This window comes from Vulpes vulpes, chromosome 13 (genome assembly GCF_048418805.1).
Source record: "Vulpes vulpes isolate BD-2025 chromosome 13, VulVul3, whole genome shotgun sequence".
NCBI classification, from domain to species: domain Eukaryota; kingdom Metazoa; phylum Chordata; class Mammalia; order Carnivora; family Canidae; genus Vulpes; species Vulpes vulpes.
In genome coordinates, this window is record NC_132792.1 from 72,093,847 (window position 1) to 72,116,662 (window position 22,816).

General features: G+C 39.6%; 1 protein-coding gene across 4 annotated transcripts in view; it reads left to right on the plus strand.

Moving 5' to 3' along the window:
• The window catches only part of TMEM68 (transmembrane protein 68), a 98,048-nt gene that overhangs the window by 65,403 nt on the left and 9,829 nt on the right, over positions 1-22,816 (plus strand). The window contains exons 8-10 of one of the 4 annotated variants that reach the window (XR_011996658.1): positions 11,356-11,467; positions 13,514-13,629; positions 19,169-21,719. The gene's annotated coding sequence lies outside the window, so the exon portion shown is untranslated. Of the gene's footprint in view, positions 1-11,355; positions 11,468-13,460; positions 13,630-19,168; positions 21,720-22,816 lie in introns of those variants that run through there. The other 3 variants (XR_011996656.1, XR_011996657.1, XR_011996655.1) reach the window with 3 other exon arrangements.

Below are 22,816 nucleotides of genomic sequence, written 5' to 3' on the forward strand. Positions count from 1 at the left end.
AAAAAGAGGCAATGCCCTGAGAGCTGGGGGCACTCAGTAGGAGGCCAGGCCAAGTTAGGCCATTGTCAAGAATGAGGAAATACACACACAGCAACAGACAATTTAGAGTCCAGCCCCGCCTTTCTCTATGGTTTTGAATCTTACAGTGGAAGTATAATGGCAAAATAGAAGTCTCTAGGGAAGTGTTTTTTTAGTTTTGGTTGGAACCCTTTTTTTTTTGTTTGTTTAAATCCTATTTAGTAGATTTCTAAAATACAAAGGTAAAACATATTCTCTGTAATGAGTGAATTTGTCCAAAGGCATATAAAGAAAATAAAAGGATCCCTCTCATGCCTCCCCCTCCTTGAGCCTCTGCAGTGTGTGTTGTCAGCTGCCTGGTGTGCAGTGAACACCTTCCCCCCCTCCTTGTGCGTGTAAGACATATTCAAATGGATATGTACTAGATGGGAATGTTGTCTTCTGGGGTGTGTGTGTGTTTGCAAACAGAAGATCTGATTAGAAACACTGTCTTGAAACCTGCTTTAAAAGGAAAAAAAAGTATCTTGAACACGCTCTAAATGAAGAGATATAGACCTAACTCATCATTTCTTATAGATGCATAATATTCCAACAAATACACCCTTTACTTAATTAAGCCATTTTTTACTGATGGATATTTGGGAACTCATTTGATAATCATCTACCTATGGTAGACTCTCATTTCTGCAATAGGCTTGCAGATAAACTCCAAGTACTAAGTTACCCATGGCTGAACCTGAGAAACATTGCTATGCTTCACGTCTCCTTTCGTGGGGGGTCCTAATGAGATCCAGTATTCTGTGGATGACCTGAGAAGAGACATTCCCATCAAGCCTTCAAAGGGTTGATATGAATACTTATTCATTATAGGACAGTGCATGACTATTCAAAAATTTTGAACCGGAAGAACTTCACCAAAATGCTGAAGAGGACCAATGGATTGCTGGAGTAAGCATCCTTCTTCCCAGGGAACTAAGCATGAAGTTAATTAAGATGACAATTGCATTTTGGGGTCTGCACGGAGCTCTTTGTGTCAGTCAAGAGGAGAAAAATCATCTAAAAGTGCTACCTCCAGGATACAGATTAAGCAGATGCATTAAAAATTGCTGGTCCTATAATCTATAACTAACAAGACACGGAGAGCGCCGTCATAGCACAGGCTGGTAGTCTCAGCTCCCCCACAGTCGGGCCTGCGTCAGGCTCCCCTAATGAGACTCATCCATAACTGTCTCCCTACAGTTCAGTCTCCCTTCACCGTATTACCCAGCAGCTTAACCTTCCCTTGTCATACCAGGACCCCCTTCCAAGGCCTGGAGGATCTTCTCTTGTAACCTGGCAAGGCTTGTAAGGCTTAATTTTAAACATTGTAATTAATTTTAAACATTTAAACATTAACTTTAAACATCCACTTAAGAGAGCATCCCAATTTAATAATAGCAACCAACACGGCTGAACACCCATCATGAGCCAGGTGCTATTCAGAGCACGTTAGGTGTCTTTTAAAAAATCCTTTAACAACCTTATAAAGCAGTCAAATAGGGAATGGTGTCAACATACATCAAAGCATTATGGCTTGTATGTGGTACACCCCCCCCCCTTTGCTAGTATTTTAAGGTAATCAAAGGCAAGCTTTTTCTTGAGTTAACAAAAAGCCTTACCAGTGTACAAAAAAAAACTTTAAAAAGGCTGGAATTCTTCAGTGCATGTAACTGCATCAGTGGATTCAGGAACCATCATTCTTTCCACAAACATAAGAGATCTGGGGGGAGGGGAGCAAGCTGGGGGGAGGGGAGGAAGCTGTGAGTGTTCTGTAGGAGGTGGTTTTTTTGTTCATTGATGCTGAAGGTTGCTCCCATAACTGTATTATTTTAAATTTGACGCAACAGGTGTCTATTAGAAGCAAGTGCCTTAAGGACTTACGTCTTGAAAGTGAAAGCCTTGGCTTCTGGGCTGCAAAGCCTGATACTTGGTTGGACTATTCCAGATACAGCTGCCAGGAGCTGGGCCCCAACCTGCTAGTTGTCAAAGTATATTTATGAACAGAACATATCCACTTATTATAAGGTCTGGAGCTGGAAATGCTAGGATCCCCTTCTTGCTCAAATGCTTTTGCAAAACCAGTCAAAACATATCTTCACAATGAAGGACTCTAACCAAGAAGTAGAATTTGTACTCATTAAAAATCATTTTCTTCGAAAAATAGTCCAGTAAGCCAAGTCATATCTCTAATATGTGAAAAATGAAAGAAAACTAAATTTATTCATATTCAATTAATAACTTAAAAGTTGAAATATTCTATTAAAACTAAAGACAAATATTCATGAAAATAGAAGCAGATGTGGGTGTCTGGGTGACTCAGTCAGTTGAGCATCTGCTTCAGCTCAGGTCATGATCTCAGGGTCCTGGAACTCAGCCTCACATCAGGCTCCCTGCTTCTCCCTCTGCCCCTCCACCATGCTTGTGATCTCTCTCTCTCTCACTCTCTCTCTCTGTCAAATAAAATAAATAAAATCTTTAAAAAAAGAAAACAGAAGAACATAGGAAAACCACACTGAAGTGGTAGATGAGATGCCTTTGCATTTGAATAAAGTCTTGTGTTGACGACAAGGTTCACAAGAGCACCAGAGTCTTGCTACTTGCCCCTTTTCCTACCTCTCCTCTCTTGATTGTAGCCGTACAGGTTTTTTTTTTTTCTTTTGTAGTTTCTTGGCACCTTGCCCCCACTTTTCCTCTGCTTAGCTCTACCTTTCCCTGAACCACTCTTGCTTACCTTGGCTAACTCTTGTTTAGCTAAAATGTCACCATTTTTATCTTCTCTGTCCCCCTGAAATGTTGGCTGCCATAGATTTCCTTTCTATTTCATTTGTCACATTTGTAGTTTCTTAACATTAATTATCTGCCAGAAGCATCATAGTGCTATTCTAGAGCTTAGGTTTTGGAGACAACAGAACTGGGTTTAAAAGTTGCCTCTTCCACTTCTTAGCTATAATAGTTTGGGCAACTCACATGACCTCTTTGAGAAAAACAAACAAACAAGCAGAAAACAAAACAAAGCAAAAACAAGGTAGAACTCATTTGGCACAGTGCTGGCGTATACACCGGATACATGTCATGTATTATTATCAACGGCTTGTATCATTGACTGTCTGTCGTGTTTTTGGTTCCTTCCCGAATACATGCCATGTTATACATAGTTGCTGAATAAATGAGCAAAGTGCATGAAAAGATTAAAACATTTTCTTGTGATAAAGTTGTTTGACTTCATCTAAAAAAGTGGCTTAATTTATTTATAAAAATGCACCAACGTATTTAAATCCCAAGCAACACGTTCTACCAGCTAGGAACTTAGAATCTGTTCAAAAATGTTTTTCTGTATTGATAAATCGAGAGAATTTGATTCCCCTGAAGATCAACGTTCAGGACAACACTAAGCCTAGAATGTAGACATAATAAAGAAACACCCCCCCCCCTAAAATGTATTGTATTGAGTTTTCTGCAAATTGAACCTAGGAAGTGTTCATTTTTATTGATTGTCACTGCCAGCCTGGGATGCTACAATGAGGTATCTTTTAAGTGTTCTATGATACAATTAAATAGATTTTGTGAAATCTGTGTGAAGTGACTTTGGGAAATGAACAGTTGTATTTCATGTGTGTTTAAGACTGAAAAAGACTAATTGGCCTTACTTACATCTGGGCAAGCAGGGTATTGATTAAGTTTCTTGAGACTCAGGGTGATAAAGCACTATACTAGGCTAGACAGGGATGTTGTGAATCCCAGAGAGTGTATGTTTCTTTTTTCTTAAGCACTAAAAAGATAATACTACTTTGTTTTTTTGTTTTTTGTTTTGTTTTGTTTTTTTAAACAAGGATATTCAGGTCTTATTTTTTTTTAAAGATTTTATTTATTCATGAGAGAAAAAGAGAGAGAGAGAGAGAGAAGCAGAGACACAGGCAGAGGGAGAAGCAGGCTCCATGCAGTGAGCCCGATGTGGGACTCGATCCCGGGACCCCAGGATCACGCCCTGGGCTGAAGGCGGCGCTAAACCAAGACCTAGTCCATCCATTTTCTCCTTAAAAAACTTTACTTTCCTTCATCCACCCAAATCCCATTATTTGAGCATGTATTCTCTCATTTCCCATTCATACTCACTAACTTTGAAGACGTTGTTAGTTTTTACGAAAAAGGTGGGTTACAAGATTTTTCATGCATATCACATTGCCATGCCTGCTGCCACTTCAATACCCTTAGTTGCCGATTTTAACCAAACAAAAAGAGCCTCTTCCATATCTTCTGCTTAGAGCATCATTCATGTATCTCTGCTGCTGCTGTCTACCAACCTCCAGATGTAATTTACAATTCCCGCCCCCCCCCCCAAAAAAACCCCCTCCATGGTGACCCTTAGTCTTCTACCTGATGGCTGAATCATCTAATATTCTGATTGCAGCTAGCCTTGACCCTGGAGGTCCGCGGTTCACCCTGAAACAGCCATTCCTGTTTCTTCCTTGCTGAAGAGCCCCACTTTGGTTTGGGGGGCCACCCTTCACCACAGAGTTGCTAAATAGTCCAGGGAATACCTTTCCCCTTGCCAGAGATCTGTTTGGGGGTTTGCATGTGACCCAGTCTGGGCTGGAGACCAGACTATATTGGGATCTTCTAATAAACATTTTCTTTGCTGATTAAAAGTGAGAAATACCAGAAGAGATAACTCCTTGTCTCCATTGCCCATTGCTATGTCTGGAACATAACACAGGAGCCACGGGGAGCCAAACAGGCAAAGGGTGGCAGAGTGAAAACTGTCATCAGACAAAAACAAATCTAAATTGCTAGATTAGCTAAGGCTGGGCCCATTCTACCTCCTGGTGAAAGAAGAAATTTTCCTTGTAAATCAGTTGGCTTGAGAATTTCCTTTTTCATTATAATACCTTTTACTCCGATATTTCATCACCATTAGATTGAGGCTGTGCATTTTTGGCAGGAGCATGGCCAAAATGAAATGCTGTTGTTTTCTTCTCTGTACAGCTGTCAGGAGGCCCAGAGAGCTCATTAGTCCTAATACTGGGAAAGTGAACTTGATCACTTGGCTAAGGTGCCGTCTGCCGGGTTTCTCCACTCTAAAAGTCACTGTTTTCCTTCTACAATTAATAGAAGGGAGGTATCTTAATGCTCTAAGTTTCCTATTCATCATACTTTCACCCACCAGTATTAGTATCCATTGATGCCTAAATCATTTATTACTATGATGGTTGCCAATAGTGTATCTTGATATTTTTTTGTTTTTATTTTTATTTTATTTTTTTTAAAAAGATTGACTATTTATTTATTTATTTATTTATGAGAGACACACAGAGAGAGGCAGAGACACAGGCAGAAGGACAAGCAGGCTCCCTGCAGGGACCCCGATGTGGGACTTGATTGAGGGCCTCCAGGATCACGCCCTGGGCTGAAGGCAGATACTCAAGGGCTGAACCACCCAGGCGTCCCTTTCTTTAAGTTTTTAAACTAAAACATACCGTTTGAATCTTTCTTGAGCGTATAATTTGCATTGTTGGGCAACCATCACCACCACTCATTTCTATAACATTTTAAGCATCTTGCACTGAAACTTTGTACCCATTAAACAATAATTCTACCTCCTCTGCTTCCCCCTCCCCTCAGTCCCTTGTAACCATGGCTCTACCTTTTCTGTCTCTGTGAGTTTGACTGCATAGGTACTGCATATAAGTGAAATCATATAAGTGAAATAAGTGTCTGGTTTATTTCATTTCACATAATGTCTTCAAGTTTGATTCATGTTGCAGCATGTCTTAGAACTACTTTCCTTTTACAGACTGTATAACATTCCATTGTGTGTGTACATACCATATTTTGTTTATTAATTTATCTGTCTATGGACATTTGAGTTGTTTGCATCTTTTGGTTATTATGAATGATGCTGCTATGAACATGGATGTACAAATACCTGTTCTATTTCCTGCTTTCACTACTTTTGGGTATATATCTAGAAGTGTAATTCCTGAATTATATATATGGTATCTATGTTTAATTTTTTGAGGAGCTACCATAATTTTTTCTAGGTGCCCATACCATTTCACTTTCCTCCCAGCAATGCCCAAAGGTTCCAATTTCTCTATATCCTTGCCAATAATTATTTGCTTTTTTTTATTGTGGTTTTTTGATAGTTGCCTTCCTAATGGGCATGAAGTGTTATCTAGTGGTTTTGATTTACACTGTCTGAATGATTAGTGATGTTGAACATCTTTTAATGTGCTTATCAGCCATTTGCATATCTTCTTTGGAGAAATGTCTAGCAAGTCTCACTCATTTTTGAATTGAGTTGTTTCTTTTTTATTGTTGATGACTTTTAGGAGTTCTGTATGTATTCTAGATACTAATCCTTTATGAGATATATGATTTACAAAGATTTTCTCCCTTTCTGTGGATCTCTTTTTCACTCTTTTGTTAGTGTCCTTTAATGTACAAAAGTTTTAAATTTTAAAAAAGTTCAATTTATCTCATTTTTCTTTTGTTGTATTTTTCTTATTGTTCTTTTTGGTGTCATATCCAAGAAATCATCATCAAATCCAATGTCCACATGAAGTTTTCCGCTGTTTTCTTCTAAAGGTTCTATAGTTCTAGTTTTTACCTTTAGGTCTTTAATCCATTTTGAGTTAATTTTTTCATATAGTGTAGGGTATAGGTCTAATTTCATTCTTTTGCATGTGGATGTCCAGTTTTCCCAGCACCATTTGTGGAAAAGGATAAGATTTTCTTTTAAAACGTAACAGAAAGCATGTTTCCTCGGAGGATCTTAAACTTTCCCAGGTCAGCACACCCTTAGCATCTCAATGCATTTTTTTATGGTGCATTGGGTCCAAAAGAAATACCTAACAATCTTACTCATTGAATAGTTAGGTCTCAACAAACTAATGTGTATTCATTCCTGAACAGCTTAGCCATTTGAAAAAAAAATTACACATAAATTGAAAGAAAAAACACCATTTTAATTTTATTCTTAAATAACACAACTGCTTTCTAATGAAGTGTATGTTGGGTGATATGTAACATCTCAGACCTTGGAATCAGACTAGATACTGGTGTCCTCATTTCCTGTTCACATTGGTCTTTGTGTGGTGTTTGCTTTCTGTCTCTACAATTGTGGAAAACTCACACTTGCAGAGATACAGTGTCACTGAATGTGAGTAGTGTGGTCGATGTTGGAACTGTGAACTATTTTAAGTAGTTCACGTGATGTCTGAAAGACATCCAGCATCTCTGTGCTTGCTTTGAGCAAGGCATCCCATGAGTTTGCTGTGGCATCTCTGTGCTTGGTGCATTTGGCGGATGCTGTCGTAGCTGATACAACTTCTTTAACTCTGATGACCTTCACCTCCACCTCTCCCTTAGCCAGCTGCTCCAGTGACCACCCTATCCTTGTCCTGACCTAGAAGATATTTACCTTTTACTCTTATATTCTACTCTTTCATTCCCTGATCACGTTATCCTATAATCTGTCTCACACTCGTTCTCCTGATTGTGACTTTAGCTTCGTGAAAATCTCGACATTCTTCACTTTTCCACTTTCTGCCAATCCATCAGTTTCTTTCTGCTTAAGCATTTTCCCATCTAGCCCATCATTCAACAACTCTACTTATGTCCCCAGCCTGCTGAACATTAAAAGCTCTATTTAAATTGGAGCTAGTAATCCCTAACATCATTAAGACCCTAAACATTGCCTGAAGATCTTTTATATATGTCTTCTTGGCTATCCCAAGATGGTCCCCAACATTCCCCTCATTTCTCAAAATCCTCACTATAATGCTTTCAACTTCATGATCAGTGAGCTCCATGAACTTTACCGAGAGAACGAAAATCAGAATGCTCATGCTAGAACTCCCTTAGCTCTCTCTGCTCACTACCCATAAACATCTCCATCTCTGCTCAGACATCTTCCTCTCCTCATAGTTCAGTAAAGGAGGGTCCCTTTCATCTGTCAAGGAGAGTCCTACCACTTCTGTTCACATGCTCCATTGGTCCCTAAGGATGCACACTCCACCTTCTTTACCTGCTGTCTGCTCTGGCAAGCCAAGCCCTTGCTCTCTGGCTTCTGGTGGAGTTTTGGCCAATAGACTCTGTCAGGAGACTGGGGAGTGGAAAGAGAGGAAGGTATGTGGATCGAGCCCCCAGCTCCCCCATGATGAGCCTTGAGTTGACAGTGGCTGCCTATCTCTGTCAAGCCACTGCTGGGTGGTCCTCTCTTAGAGCTGGTACACTTTCTTCTCTGGTCCCTTCAGGACACGGGTGGCAGTGTCTCCTGCTACTAGCCCAGGAGTGCTCTGCTCTTTTTCCCTGTGGTTACTACTCCTGCCCACACCCTGGTAAATAGGCCCTTCGTTGATCTTTCTTCAAACACCTGTTTTGAGTGTGTCACCTGTTTCCTGTTGGGACTCTGAGGTACAGATCCACCCTCTATACTCCTTTATGGCAATTTTTTTCTAGAAGATGCCATTCTCTGGCTAGTGATCAGGCTGATGATAAGCTAATAATAATATACCAATAACTATGATTTATTAAGCAGTTTTGACAATCTAGGTACCATGACAACAGTTTTTAGCATGTGTGATCTTATTTAAACACTGAAACTGCTGCCATCTGTTCACAGCCCCCCTTTACAGATGCAGGACTCGAGACTGACAGAGGATAAGCAATTTCCCCAATGTCACACGCTGGAAGTGGTAGAGTTGGAATTTGAGCCCAGGACTGTGAAGGACTCACCTGTTAGACATCTAACCACAAGGACACATGTCCTCACTATCAGGCCAGATGGGTTGTCATGACTTCCTAAACGCAGAGAGGGGACCAGGAAAAAGCACAACATGGTTTGTGATACTGCACTGAGGATACTATTTTCGGGGTTTAAATTTGGTGTTTGAGTCCCTTGGTTTATGAGGAATGCAAAGCAGCCAGCTTACTTCATCAGTGTCTTCCTGCAGAGCTCGAGTGCAGTGGGGACAAAACATTTGTGGCAGTGAGCAGGGATGGTGGGAGGACCAAACATGGACAATAAGTCCAAACACAAACTTCTTGCTCCTCATTCCATCAGGGAAAGGACCACTTGTATGCCACCAGGGACTGACTTTTATGTTGAGATCTGTTCTGCCCGGTCATGGAAACATGCATGGGCCTTCAGTGAAGAGCTTTCTTCATGAGGGACTGAGTGATATCAGAAAACATGAGGAAAGTTCTCTGAGACCACTGTTGTGCTCTGTGTAACAAAACAGCTCCAACATTCCCCCCATGTGGCTCCTCTCCTCTCACATTGCAGCCACACTTCACTTTGGTCACCAAATGTAGGGAGGTTTCCTGCCACCAAGCAATTCTCTGCCACGCCAGCTGGGTGTCCTACAACAACCTAATTCCGACACTGTCCACCCAGAGGTAATGTAGCTCCCAAGTTTTAGGGCTTAGGCCCACAAGACTGCTCTCTCCCCACTTCAGATGCCAATCAGAAGCAGCAAGTCTCAGGTCACCCACAACTTCTGCCTGACTTGGCTGCAAACCAGAGGTTCCAGAGATCCCCTTCTTGAGTTTGATGAATTTGCTAGAGTGGCTCACAAAACTCAGGGAAACACTTACATTTAGCAGTTTATTTAAGCATGTAATAAAGGATACAGATGAGCAGCCAAATGAAGAGATGATGTAGGAGGAGGTCTAGGAGGGTCCTGAGTGCAGGAGGCTTTGTACTTGTGGAGTTGGGGTGTGTCACCTTCCAGGTGTGGATGTGTTCACCAATCTGGAAGCTCTCTGAAGGCTATACTGTTGAGATTTGATGGAGGCTTCCTCACTTGGACATAATCAATTAACTCCATTTCCAGCCCCTCTCCCTCTCTGAAGGATGGGGGACAGGGCTGGAAATCCCAAGCTTCCAATCATGGCTTGGTTTTCTGGTAGCCAGCCCCCATTCAGGAGTCATCATGGCCCCACTCAGAGTCACTTCATTAGAATAAAAGATGCTCCTAGTACTCTTATCACTTAAGAAATGACAAGGGTTTTAGGAGCTCTGTGCCAGGAACCAAGGACAGAGGCCAATATATATATTTTCTATTATCTCCGATTCTCTCACCTATAGAATGCGGTCTCTCCTCAGGTAGAATGAATGATGGTGGGGATTTGCTGGTGAGAAAGAGTGAAGCAGAAACACTATTTTTTTGTTGATTTTCTTTTCAAGATGTTGGGGCTAATTAGGCTGGGAAGAATGTAAATGAAGATAACATAATTCTCATTCTTGCCTTGACCTCTTTAGCTTTGGCCAGTGCTTGGACAATGAACACATATCTAGTAACTGTGATTCAAATAAATCCTTTCTAAATACCCACCCACTTGGGTGGCTCAGTTGGTTAAGTGTCATGCTCAGGTCATGATCCCCAGGTCCTAGGATGAGCCCTGAGTCGGGCTTCCTGCCTGGCAGGGAGCCTGCTTCTCCCTCCCCTTCTACCCCTCCCCCCTTACTCAGGCATGATCTCTCTAAATAAATTAATTAATTAAATATTTTAAATAAATAAATAAATAAATAAATAAATAAATAAATACTTGCCCTTGAAATCCAATGATTCCCTCCTGAATCTAAGCACCCCTTTCAGAGACAGCACAAGGGGAACCAGACAGATGCATAATTTGGATTCTTCCACAGAACATCTGTCAAGTTTCTACCTTTGGCTCTTCTAGAGAAATTGGCGGGACATGTCAGAAAGATCCTAGAGTTCTGGAGCCAGTTCTGAACAGCTCGCCCATGGCTTCCTCTCCTGTTACCTTCATCTAGTTTCTGGTCTGCCATATCAGAGGTGCCTCGTGAGCAAAAAGCAACTGGTTGAAGAGGATGGTTCCCCTACAAGCCTCAGGAGCCAGACGTCCAGAATTCCTTTACATGCCAGAGCTACATGGCTTCCTATTCTACTTTTGTAGGTCTTTAGTTTCTCTTCTGCCATCTCTTTGGCCTTGGGACTAAGAATGAAGCAAGGAAGGAGAAATATGGCTTTATCATCGTGGACTACTGTTCCATTTATTTACCATCTACAATGTGAATATGTGTGGTGCATCATGTTCACCAATCTTAAATCTTTTGAACCTAACATGAGCTTGGTTGAATGGACTATATTGAGGAGCCATTATTCCATAATTTTTTCTCTTGATTTTTTTCCCAAAAAGGACCAGGAGAGCATTGAAAGGTTCTGAAAGAAGACTTTCCCAAGAAATGAGTTTCTAACTTACTCTTCATCCATTTCAGAACATTTTAAAAATTTTCCCATTAGATCATAGGAGTGTTGTTTTCTTTCTTAGCTTCTCAGATTTCTGAAATGGAGGGAAGAAAGTCTGAAAAATGGGAAGCCAGTGTCCTTTGAGTAGCAGCAAGAAGGAAGTAATTTTCTTCATGCCAGAAGGCAGCACTCTGGTAAGTAGTGACTCTTTCCCTGTCACACTGCTGCTCTGGGGGCAGCTTGCTCTAGTACCCTTAAATTATGTACTTGAAGAGTAAATAAAATAAAATAAAACACAATAAAATAATAGAAATCTTCCATTCTGTGTCACTGTCAATGTTGTTTGACCTCCATAGAAGCAACTTCTTAAAAGTCCAAATACTTTCCAGTATTCGATTTTTTGGTAAAAATACTTTTTTTTAAAGATTTTATTTATTTATTCATAAGAAAGAAAGAGAGAGAGAGAGAGAGGTGGAGACACAGAAAGAGGGAGAAGCTGGCTTCTGCAGGGAGCCTGACGTGGGACTCAATCCTGGGACTCCAGGATCACGCCCTGGGCCAAAGGCAGGCACTAAACCGCTGAGCCACCCGGGGATCCCAGGTAAAAATATTTCTGATGGACTTGTCTTTTTAAAGAGATTGTCCTAACTAGAAGCACATCAAATCTTCTACTATAAATATCTTGTAAAATGTGAAATCCAAAAGTTTTTGTTTGTTTTGTTTTGTCTTAAGCTCAAACACTCTTCTATCACTTTACCAGAATCACTTGGGATGTACTTGTAAAAAATTCAGATCCCTGGGTCCCACCTCAAATCTACTAAGTTGGAACATCTGAGTTGAAAGTCAAGGAATCTGCATTTCTAACTTGTTTCTCATGTTTGAGAACCTTGGTTGTAAATCACATAGATGCTAATTCCAGAACAAAAAGTCTGAATCTGGACCTAGACCATTATTTCTCAACCCAGGTTGTATATTAGAATTGCCTGGAGTGTTTAAAATATAAGATGTCTGGGCCTTACCCACCACCAACAGAATTTTGGTAGAGGTAGGGGAGTGGTGGTAGGACTTTTTTTTTAAGCTTCTAAGTGTTTCCAGTGTGTAGCCACAATTAGAACTTCTGGTCTAAACCTAGAGCCCTAAGAATTGCTTTCAGGAGGTTTGTCAATATACTCACCAAAATGGCATAATATACAAAAATTGGAATGACTACCTGGCTCATGGTGAACTTCTCTTCTCAAGGACTCTTGATTCACAGTGTAAGGATCCTTGGCCAGAGTCCATTGATCCAGCTGAGATGTCAACCTATGCTGAGTTCACTAGTATCTTTGCCTTGGAAGTATTTTTTGTTCTTAAAATCTTTTCATTTTTTTTCTTTTATTAGACTGTTTCTCAAAATAAATACCACTTTTTTCTTACAATAAAAATAACACATTAATAGAAGTAAATCTAGACAAAAGTTGTAAAGCAAAAATGAAAACTATCCCCTTCCAGAGTGAAATCTTATTAACATTTTGATGAGTGTATTTCCCCATTTCTTTCTATGCGTATATAAAAAATGTGATCATATACATACTGTTTTGTCATCTTTTTTATTAAATGTAACATATCATGGGCATTTTTCTTTATCATGAATATTGGTCTTCATGATTATTTTTAAATCAATATAGCAGCATTCCATTGCATGGCTTTACCATGATGTATTTAATGAACTCCCTATTGAGAATTGAGAAAAGATAACTTGGCATTTTTTCCCTGTTAGGAATAATGCTGTGATGAACATATTTGTACATTAAACTTTGTATGCCTTTCTGGTTATTTCCTTAGGATAAATTCAAGAAGTAAGATTGTTGGGTAAAGGGCACGCATATTAAAAAAACTGATTATATATTACCAAAGTACCCCCTACGGCAACTGATCTTACTTCCACTGCTACCACCATAGCCTGGGAGTGTGTTGTTCCACGCATTACCAACACTAGTATTATCCATCTTAAAGTTTTGCCAAACTGTTAGGCAAAAATTATACTTATTATCATTTAATTACTTTGATTACTTAATCGGGTCTCAGAGAGAAAATTTCACTTGAGCCCTGGATGCCACTAGAACTCAATCCCACATTGGGGAAGAAACAAGTGACTGAGTTTATAAAGGCTAAGATGACATTTTGCTTATTACTATTATTTTTTAGGTGTCTGCTTTTGAGGTCTCTACAGTGAAATTACTGGTTGTTTTGATTTTTAGTTCCCTTTCTGGTCACAAATATCTAAGTTAACTTGAGAAGAATTTGGAACAGTCTTGAAGAAGTTACTCACTGCCCTTCCGTCCCCCTCACCTCAGTGAGAAGTCGTGTGAAACAGGTCTGGCACTTCAGTTTACTAAATAGCTATGCCACTTTCTTTTGGTTATCACACTTCTGGCTTCAAAAAGTTTTTTTTTTTTTCTCAAAAACATTCTCTTGTTTATCCAGTAGTGGTTTTATTCCTCCCCCCCATTCCACTGTTTTTGTTTTGTTTTAATTAAGATAATATTCACATACCACAAATTTAACCATTAACTGTTTTAAAGTGTACAATTAAGTGGCCTTCAGTTAATTCTAGTGTCATACACGTCTCCCGTATAGCTAGTTCCAAGACCCTTCCATCACCCCCAAAAAGGAGCCCTGTATCTAGTCACTCCCCATTCCCTTATGTGTGCTGTGGCTCCTTTGTACACAATTAAGCTTGCACAAATGAGCTTAGGTATGGACAGTCAAAAGAAATGGTCAAATATCAATCATATTTCTTGCGGGGTATGAGTCTCAGCCAGAAATGCAAATATCACCTTTTTGGATGGCTATTAAATGAAAAAAAGACAAAACAGAAAAGAAGTGCTGGTGAAGATGTGGTAAAATAGGAACTCTTGGCACTGCTGGTAGGACTATAAACTGGTGTAGCTACTCTGGGAAACACCATGATAGTTCCTTAAAAAATTAAAATTAAACACAGAAAAATTAAACACAGAATTTCCATATGATCCAGCAAATCCATGTCTGGATATGTACTTCATAGAATTAGAGGTCAGGATTTGAACAGGTATTTGTACAACCATGTTTAACCATGTTTATCTCAGCATCATTCACAATTACTGAAAAGTGGAAGTAACCTAAGGGACCATCCATGGATAAATGACCAAACAAAATGTGATACATACCTACAATGGGATATTACTCAGCCTTAAAAATCAACGAAATTCTGACATATGCTGCAACATGAATGTACCTTGAAGACATGCTGCAACTTGAATGCCCCTCGAAGACATGCTAAGTAAAATCAGTCAGTCATGGAAAGTATATAATTTGACTTATAAAAAAAAAATAATTTGACTTATAGAAAGTACCTAGAGTAAATAGTCAAATTCAGAGACAGAAAGAATAGTGGTTGTCAGGGGTTGGTGGGGAGAAGAGTGTGGGGAATTACTGTTTAATGGGTAGAGGGTTTCAGTTTGGGAAAATGTAAAGAGTTCTAGAGGTGGGTGGTGATGGTGGTGGTTGCACAACAGGGTTAATGTTCTTCATAATACTGCATTGTACACTTAAAAATGGTGAAAATGGAAATAATGATTGCATCTTAAAATTTTTAAGTTTCTGATACTGAAAAATAATTTTTTAGCCACTTTTGGATACTACTAGAGCACCAATTAACTCATTATTTTGAAAACTGGTAAATAAAGGTTAAAAAAATCCTGAAAAAAAAAAAGATATGTGTAGAGAGAAATTACATTTGCAGCCAGTTTGAAGGATCTTTCTTTTTGGCCTTCTTATTTTAGTATCTATGTTCACTGAAAGCTGGTTATTACCTTGTGTGTGGGCCCCTTGCCAGCCTGACAGATGAGCTTGGGTATGGACATTCAAAAGAAAAATGATCAAATATCAAATGTGTTTCTTGTGAAGTATGAATCTCAGCCAGGAATGCAAAATTTCCCTTTTTTTCCTTTATCTGTAGCTCCAGTTGTGGAGGCACTATTATATTATTCTCTTATCAGAACTGGATCAAATCTGATTTGTTGAAAATGGAAGTTATGACACTAAAGTTAGAAATCCCTTAAGTTGAAATTTGAGTAGTACAAAATGTGATATTTTGGAAATACTCATAAAATATGTATTTCCTTCTAGGTTTTGTCTCTGTTTGCTATAGAACTTTAAAAAAAATTGTTAACTGGAGGGTGGCTCCAGTTCTTGGTTTTGTTCTTGATTTTGGCTCAGATCATCTCAGGGTATCATGCTCTGCACTGGGTGTGGAGCCTGCTTAAAATTCTCTCTCTCCCTCTGCCCCTCCCCTCTGCTTGCACATATGCACATGGGTGTTAGCCCTCTCTCTCTCTAAAAAAAATTGTTAACCAGATTCTTCTCCATGGACCAAAACATCTCAAACAGTAAATAGCAGCTCTTTATATTTTAATGTCTATTTTATTAATATTATAATTTATTTAAACATTTCTTCAAACATTAAGCATAAACGATTAATATTCCTCAAAGTATTTACGTGCTACCTAAGATGAATATATCAAAACTTACACATTTAACAAATTAAGTTACCCAAATGCTTAAGCATTGATTGCAAACTTATTTAATCAAACTCTTCTAAACATTAAATAAAATCATGAATCTCTATCAAATGCTTCAGATAACTAGCAGGAAAGAGTGCACAGGAACATAGTGATAATTACGAAACAAATCATACTTGCTAGTACAAGTTACAAATACGCCGATGCCATGGATTGATTTATTGATTGATTGCTTGATTTTCTGGGGTTGCCTTCCTAAAGCTGCAGAGAGTTTCACCAGGGCTGAGAGGGAAAGGGACAGCTTCCCAGACTAGCTGAGGTTGCCAGATCTGGTTGTCAAGCAACTGATTCCTGGTCAAGACCTAGCATCCATTGTGCTGTGTAAAACTTTTAAATGTGAGCCACTGTAAAAAGACTGAGTTCCTTTTTATATTTCACTTTCCCTTTTACATTAATGAGACTTTTAAATCCATGTCTTTCAGGAGGCTTTTAGTTCTTCAAGCTTCATGTATTTCCAAGAAATGATACATTCTTTAGCTTATCCTGCCATTAAGACCTAATTTCTTAGTATTACTGGAAAATGATGGGTTGTATGCATTATATTTAATAAGGTCATTCGGAGTTTTTGGCTACAAGTGAAGGTGGGATCATTCCATCTTTGGGACATTTGGCTAACAGATCATCAACAGATCAACAGATCATCTGGGAACAATTACATATCACCACTAGTATTGATGACTTGACTGATCTCACATTTACCTAAGGTTCTGTTCACTTATTAGATATCTTTTTTTCCTCATATAGGATAATTTCTATTTTTATCTTTTAAAAAAATCTGACACCCTCAATTTGCTCTTAAGCTCATCCAATGGATTTTTAATTTCAAGTATTATACTTTCCAGTCATAGAATTTCCATTTGGTTCTTTTTTTTCTTTTAATGATGTCTGTTTCTCTGCTGAGATTTTTCTCTCTTTGCATTAATTATGAGCATATTTTCCTTTATGCCTACAGGCATAGTCATAGTAGTCACTTAAAAATCTTTGACTACTAATTCCAACCTCTAGATTACCTCATAGTATCTGCTGGTTGTCTTCTATAGATAGGTCATGTTTCTCTGTTTCTTTGTTATGTCACATAATTTTGGAATGTGTTCAGAATATTGTGAGTGATACACTACATAGATTCTGGACTCTGCTATGTTATAGCAAAAAGCATTGATGTTTGGTTTGGGCAAGGTGATACCTTGCTGAACTCAAACTGCAAACTCTGTCTTCCCTGCTTCACTCTGGCCTGGAGCTGGGCTGTGCGTGTGATTCAGCAGTTAGTGAGGGGTCTGGGCTGTGTTTATACACAGAACTTGGTTCTTTGGCCCTCTTGTTTCTGAGATTATTCTCTTCATTTTCTAAATGCTAGTTCTGCCCAATCTCAGTTCTCTTACTCTTCCAGCCAATAAAACTTAAAAAAAAAAAAATAAAAATCCCAGGTTTAGCCACATGGAACAGACTGGGACCTCCCCCAAAGTTAAAAAAAAAAAAAAATAGACAACTCACCCAGTGCCTTCCCTTCTTCCTGTGTCCATCTCCTTCTAGTATCTTCCTGCTTTTGTTTGTTCTTTAGTATCTTTAGGTAATTGTTTTAATATTTTATTCAGAGTTTTTAATTGTTACTTGTGGGAAGATTGGTCCAACAGGAACTACCCAGCCATTGCCAGAACATCTTTTTAAGGTCAACGATTCAGCTTAAATTTTCTAATTTATCATAGAATATATTGCTCTGCTTACTATTTTCTTTCTTTTTTTTTTTTTTTTTTTTACAATATGACGTCTTGGCCATTAAATGTTTTACTGCATCACAGAAATGATTGCAAGGGAAAAGTTTCCTCTAAACAAGGAGTACCAAAAAGTTTGGCTAAGTCTTGTATAAATGTAAGCCTATATTATTTTTCAGGAGTTTATGATGGAATGATCTATGTAGACTGTGATTCCACCTGATAGCAATTGTATGGTTAGAGCAAGAGTTTTAACATCTCAAAGTTTGTTTTTCTTTTTATCAAAGGAAGATTGTGATTCACTGACCTCTGTTTGCAAAGCTGAGATTATAATTAAGTGATATGCTACACTTTAAAGTATCTTAGGATGAAAGCAATTCTAATGATTTCCTTTACTTGGTGTCAGCTAATATTCTGGGTGTTAAGATGGGGATTGAAGACATAATGGCTTTAGCTCAAACCCTTCACCTCCCATCCTTATTCTGTTGCAGTTAGCAGACTAGGAGAGGGCAATACTACCAGGGAGGTCTGGTGGTTAGCCACTTAGGCCAGGCCTCACCACATGGCAGGATCATATGATGATGTTCCAGCATCTGACCCTCAATCTCACACTCATTTTAGTTTTACTAGTGTTCCAGAACTGATCAGACTAATAATTGATCTAACCAATCTCACAGAAGTCTAGCATGCACACTAGAAAGCTAATTTATTAATCTGCCACAGTAACCAGAATACTTGTGTCTGATGTGCAGGGTGCTGGGCATTACAGTAATGTAAGCTAAATGTAAGCTAAATTAATAACCTTCAGGTTTTCTTGATACAGAAACAGGGCAAAGAGACATGGGTAATGACTACAGTAACAATAAAAACATCTGCCATTCCGGGTGCTTTATATTCTTTTTGGTTATTTTTACAACTCCAAATAAGCTAAAATATTGATTTATATCAGAAATTCATCATCTTACTTTGAACATAAAAAAGGCACAACTTAAAGTAGTAGAAAACCAATTTCTCCTATATCTGGTTAATAAATGTTGGATAAGATGTAAAGAATATCAGCTTGAGGAGAGCAACATTATTACCCTTAGCAGGCAGGGCTCATGGTCTCAACCCAGGGAATGTATATGCTCATTTTACCCAAGAGTCTTGAGGACATGCACTAATCCAACCAAGCAAGGTTTTGGGCATAATATTGAGGAGGCTGGACTAGAATATTAGTGTAACAGATTAATTATACTGATCATAACCAGGAAAGCAGGATACAGAAGAGGGATAGTGAGCATGGAGCCTACGTAATAAGGGAATTTGAGAATGAAAATTTGCAGGTCTTTATCTTGGACCATCAAATGTCCAGACATTGAATCTGCGGAAGGAAATCTGCCTATCATTAGAGAGCCATGTTTTTTATAGGGCCAAGATGGTTCATTTGGTTTCACCCTAGTCAGAAAAGTGGCTCCTATGTTTCCAGGATTTGATCTTAAGCACATTTAAATTCTCTAGTTTTTAGTGTCTTCAAAGCTGAAAAAGAGAAATTATGATATCTTAATTTGGAGTTCTCTTTTTCCACTCTGTTGCTTTCTTTCAGAGCTGGACAGCCTAAGTGACCCAACTCACTCGGAGTAGAAGTCCCACTAAAATAATGATACTTAATGGTGATGGTAACGTTTTCTGAGCTCAACAAATGCCTATCACTGCTCTATGTGCATTTTTTTATCCTCATCAATCAGGTATTGTTATTTTCAATTTTTACAATTAAGGAAGTAGAGCGCTGAGAGGGTAAGAGATTTGCCTCAGGTCCCACAGTTTATAAATGGCTGACATTGGAATCAAACCCAGGCCTTCTACCAACGCACTGAATTGCCTGTTGGTTAAAATTACTAACTGTTAAGGCTGAATTGTGTCTCCTCAAAATTCAGGTGACCCCAGGGCCTCAGAAAATTACTATATTTGGAGATAGGGCCTTTGAAGAGGTGACTGAGTTAAGATGAGGCCGTTAGAATGAGTCCTAACCCAATCTGCCTGGGGTCCCTGTAAGAGGAACACGAGAGCTGAGCCCATGTGAGCATGCAAAGGGAAGGAGGCTGTCCACACGCTGAAGAGCGAGGCCTCGGGAGACATCAGCTTAGCCAGCACCTGGAGCTTCTAGAACATGGGAAAAATACATCCTCTTGTTTAAACCATCGAATCTAAGGTATTTTGTTACAGCAAGAACTGGCTAGCTAACACTTAATCGTGTTCAAAGTAATTTTAAAGTTCTTCTCCCTGATTTCATTTATCATTTATTCTTCCTTTCTCTTTGTCCTCCCTTCCTTCCTTTCTCTCCTTCTCTACTTCTTTTTCTCTTGCTCCTTTTCCCTCTCCTTCTCCTCCTTCTCCCCCTTTTCTTCCTCCCCCTCCTTCTCCCTCCTGGGTCTCTCTTCTTTCCATCTTTCTGAATGAGAAGGCTTCTTAATCATCATGTGAAAGGGTTGACATTTATATAGAAAAAGGAGTCACTGGTCCTAGGTGGAAGCCCCAGCCCATGCATGATTGATTACAGCGTTCTGGCATTCCTGAGGTCTTTGCTGACTTTTGGCCTCTCCTGGCTGGTCGGCCTCAGGGACTCCCCATGAGCTTCGTGGCCCCGAGTGGTGAGCATGTGCACGTGGCGCTGAGCCTCAGTAAGGATGGACCAGCTCTCAGCTCTCCTCCAGGGTTCTGTGTACTTTGGAGGATGTGGGGCAGGTTTATATTCTGCCGTCTAGGGATCCTGAGATGGCCCAAGACCACACTTGTGAATTAGTCTAGTGATGCTTGCTGTGCCCTCTAGAAATTAGTTCAGGGTAGCTGACTGCCTGACTGCTTAATGGGGCTGTGATTAACAAGGTCCCAAGGAGCTATCTTTTTCTCATTTAAATCCTCAGTGCCCAGCTGTTTTAATAAAGGCTTTATTATTTAGGTATGGTGAGGCCAACAGATCACCATGATTGCCACTGGAAAGATAGTTTGTGACTCACAAGTCCCAGGAGATGAGAGCACATGGTTCTGTGCAGGGACACACAGAGAAGCACCTGAATTGATCCAGAGGCAGAGGAGCAGGAGGGAAACCAGGGATCAGAGCCTTTATTGTGCTTTCTACAGGGAGGAACAGGGCACGCAGGGTAAGTAGGTTTAGGATTGGCTGACTTGAGTCATTTCAGTGGGCTCTGGGGTACAGGGGCTGCCCCTAGTTCTCTGATACCGGCTGTGGGAGATTGGCTCAGAGCTGGAGAGCTGTTGAAGTATGGGATCTAAATTGGTGGTTTGCATTTGAAAAGTACCCTGGAAGGCAGGGAGTCTCTAGGAACTGTATTAAAATGGGAGGGGCAGTCCCTCCAGTGTCAGGAAGGCCCCAAAGCATCAGAAACAGGAAATAAATTTCTGCTCATGTCTTCTGCCCATTTCATGATTGGATTTTTTTTGCTTCTTGGGTGTTGAGTTTGATAAGTTCTTTATAGATCTAGGATACTAGCCCTTTATCATTTATGTCATTTGCAAATATCTTCTCCCATTCTGTAGGTTGTCTTTTAGTTTTGTTGACTGTTTCTTTTGCTGCACAGAAGCTTTTTATACTGATTAAGACCCCAAAGATACAGATGTAGTGAAACGCCAGGGCACCTGCACCCCAATGTTCATAGCATTAATGTCCACAATACCCAAACTGTGGAAGAAGCCACAATGTCCTTCAACAGATGAATGGATAAAGAAGATGTGGTGTATGTATATACAATGGAGTATTACTCAGTCATTAGAAATGACGAATACCCACCATTTGCTTCGACATGGATGGAACTGGAGGGTATTAGGCTGAGTGAAATAAGTCAATCGGAGAAGGACAATCATCATGTGCTTTCAATCATACGAGGAATATAAGAAATAATGAAAGGGATTATAAGGGAAAGGAGGGGAACTGAGTGGGAAAAATTAGAGAGGGAGACAAACTATGAGAGACTCCTAACTCTGGGAAATGAACAAAGGGTTGCGGAAGGGGTGGTGGGTGGGGGGATGGGGTGACTGGGTGACAGGCACTGTGGAGGGCACTTGATGGGATGAGCACTGGGTATTATACTATATGTTGGCAAATTGAATTGAAACTAAAACAATGCCAAAAAAAAAAAGGGCGGGGGAAACAGGAAATAAGAGACGTGGTTAATACACCGGCATAAAGTTATGCTCTCTAACAACATTGTGGGCATCTCCTACGGTAAAGCACTGTGGGCCACAGTCGCAAACAGGCAAGATAACACGCATGCTTGTATCAGGTGGGATTGACAGAGCACCAGAAACCCTTGTGTTTCTTTTACTACAGATCTCAACATCCTTACTATTTTCACAAGGTTTTTTGGGGATCAGTGAGTGAGAAAGATGGCAAGGGATAGTTTCCTTGTAGCTTCCAGGCCCGCGTGTGCCTGTGCAGAGGGCACTCTGTGCCCTTGGTTTCCCCACAGGGCAGGCCGTATGGGTCTATGCCCCATGTGAGGGGAGAGGACCATGTGTGTGCTGGGCAGGCTGCTAAGTGCTCTATTAATTAGTATTATTCAAAAGCGGAATGAATTTTCTTGAGTCACAGAAAGTATTCAGAGAGTAATCCCTGGTTGTAGGTGTTGTCACCTACAACCATTAGGTGGATAGTTAGACTCGCTCACTTCAAAGATACTTTCTTATTTATTTTAAATTTATTTAAACGAAAAAGTATTTCTTATAGTTAAAAACAAAATTTTCAATTTTTTTTTTTGGTCCTAAGTTTTCTCATACATAAGATAGTATATGCCTCCCAGGGTTTTATTAGTATATCATTATTTTTTCTATTGCAAAAATATGAATGACTAGATTATTTTTCTTTAATCACATTGACAATATTTCTTTGGGAAAAAAAGCATAAATCTGTGTGAATACACAGGATAAATCTGGTTTCCACCCTGAAGCTAATGTTAAAGACAAAATGGTTAGCCTCTTCCTACTTATTCCCCATCTTTTGGATAGATAGATAGCTTGGCCTGAATGGTCAATATGGTCCTATCAGCTAGCTCTTTGTTCTGTAAATGTGACGAGTGAGATTGGGGGTCGTGCAGGAGGTAGATGAGGCTTTCCAATTTTGTTGCTGACTTCTGTAAGTGTGAAGATCTTAAAACTGAGCCTTAATTTCTTTGAGAAGTTTGTCTTCCTCTTTTCAACAAATTGTGGACAAATTAAATTGGCTTTATCAGTTCCATAG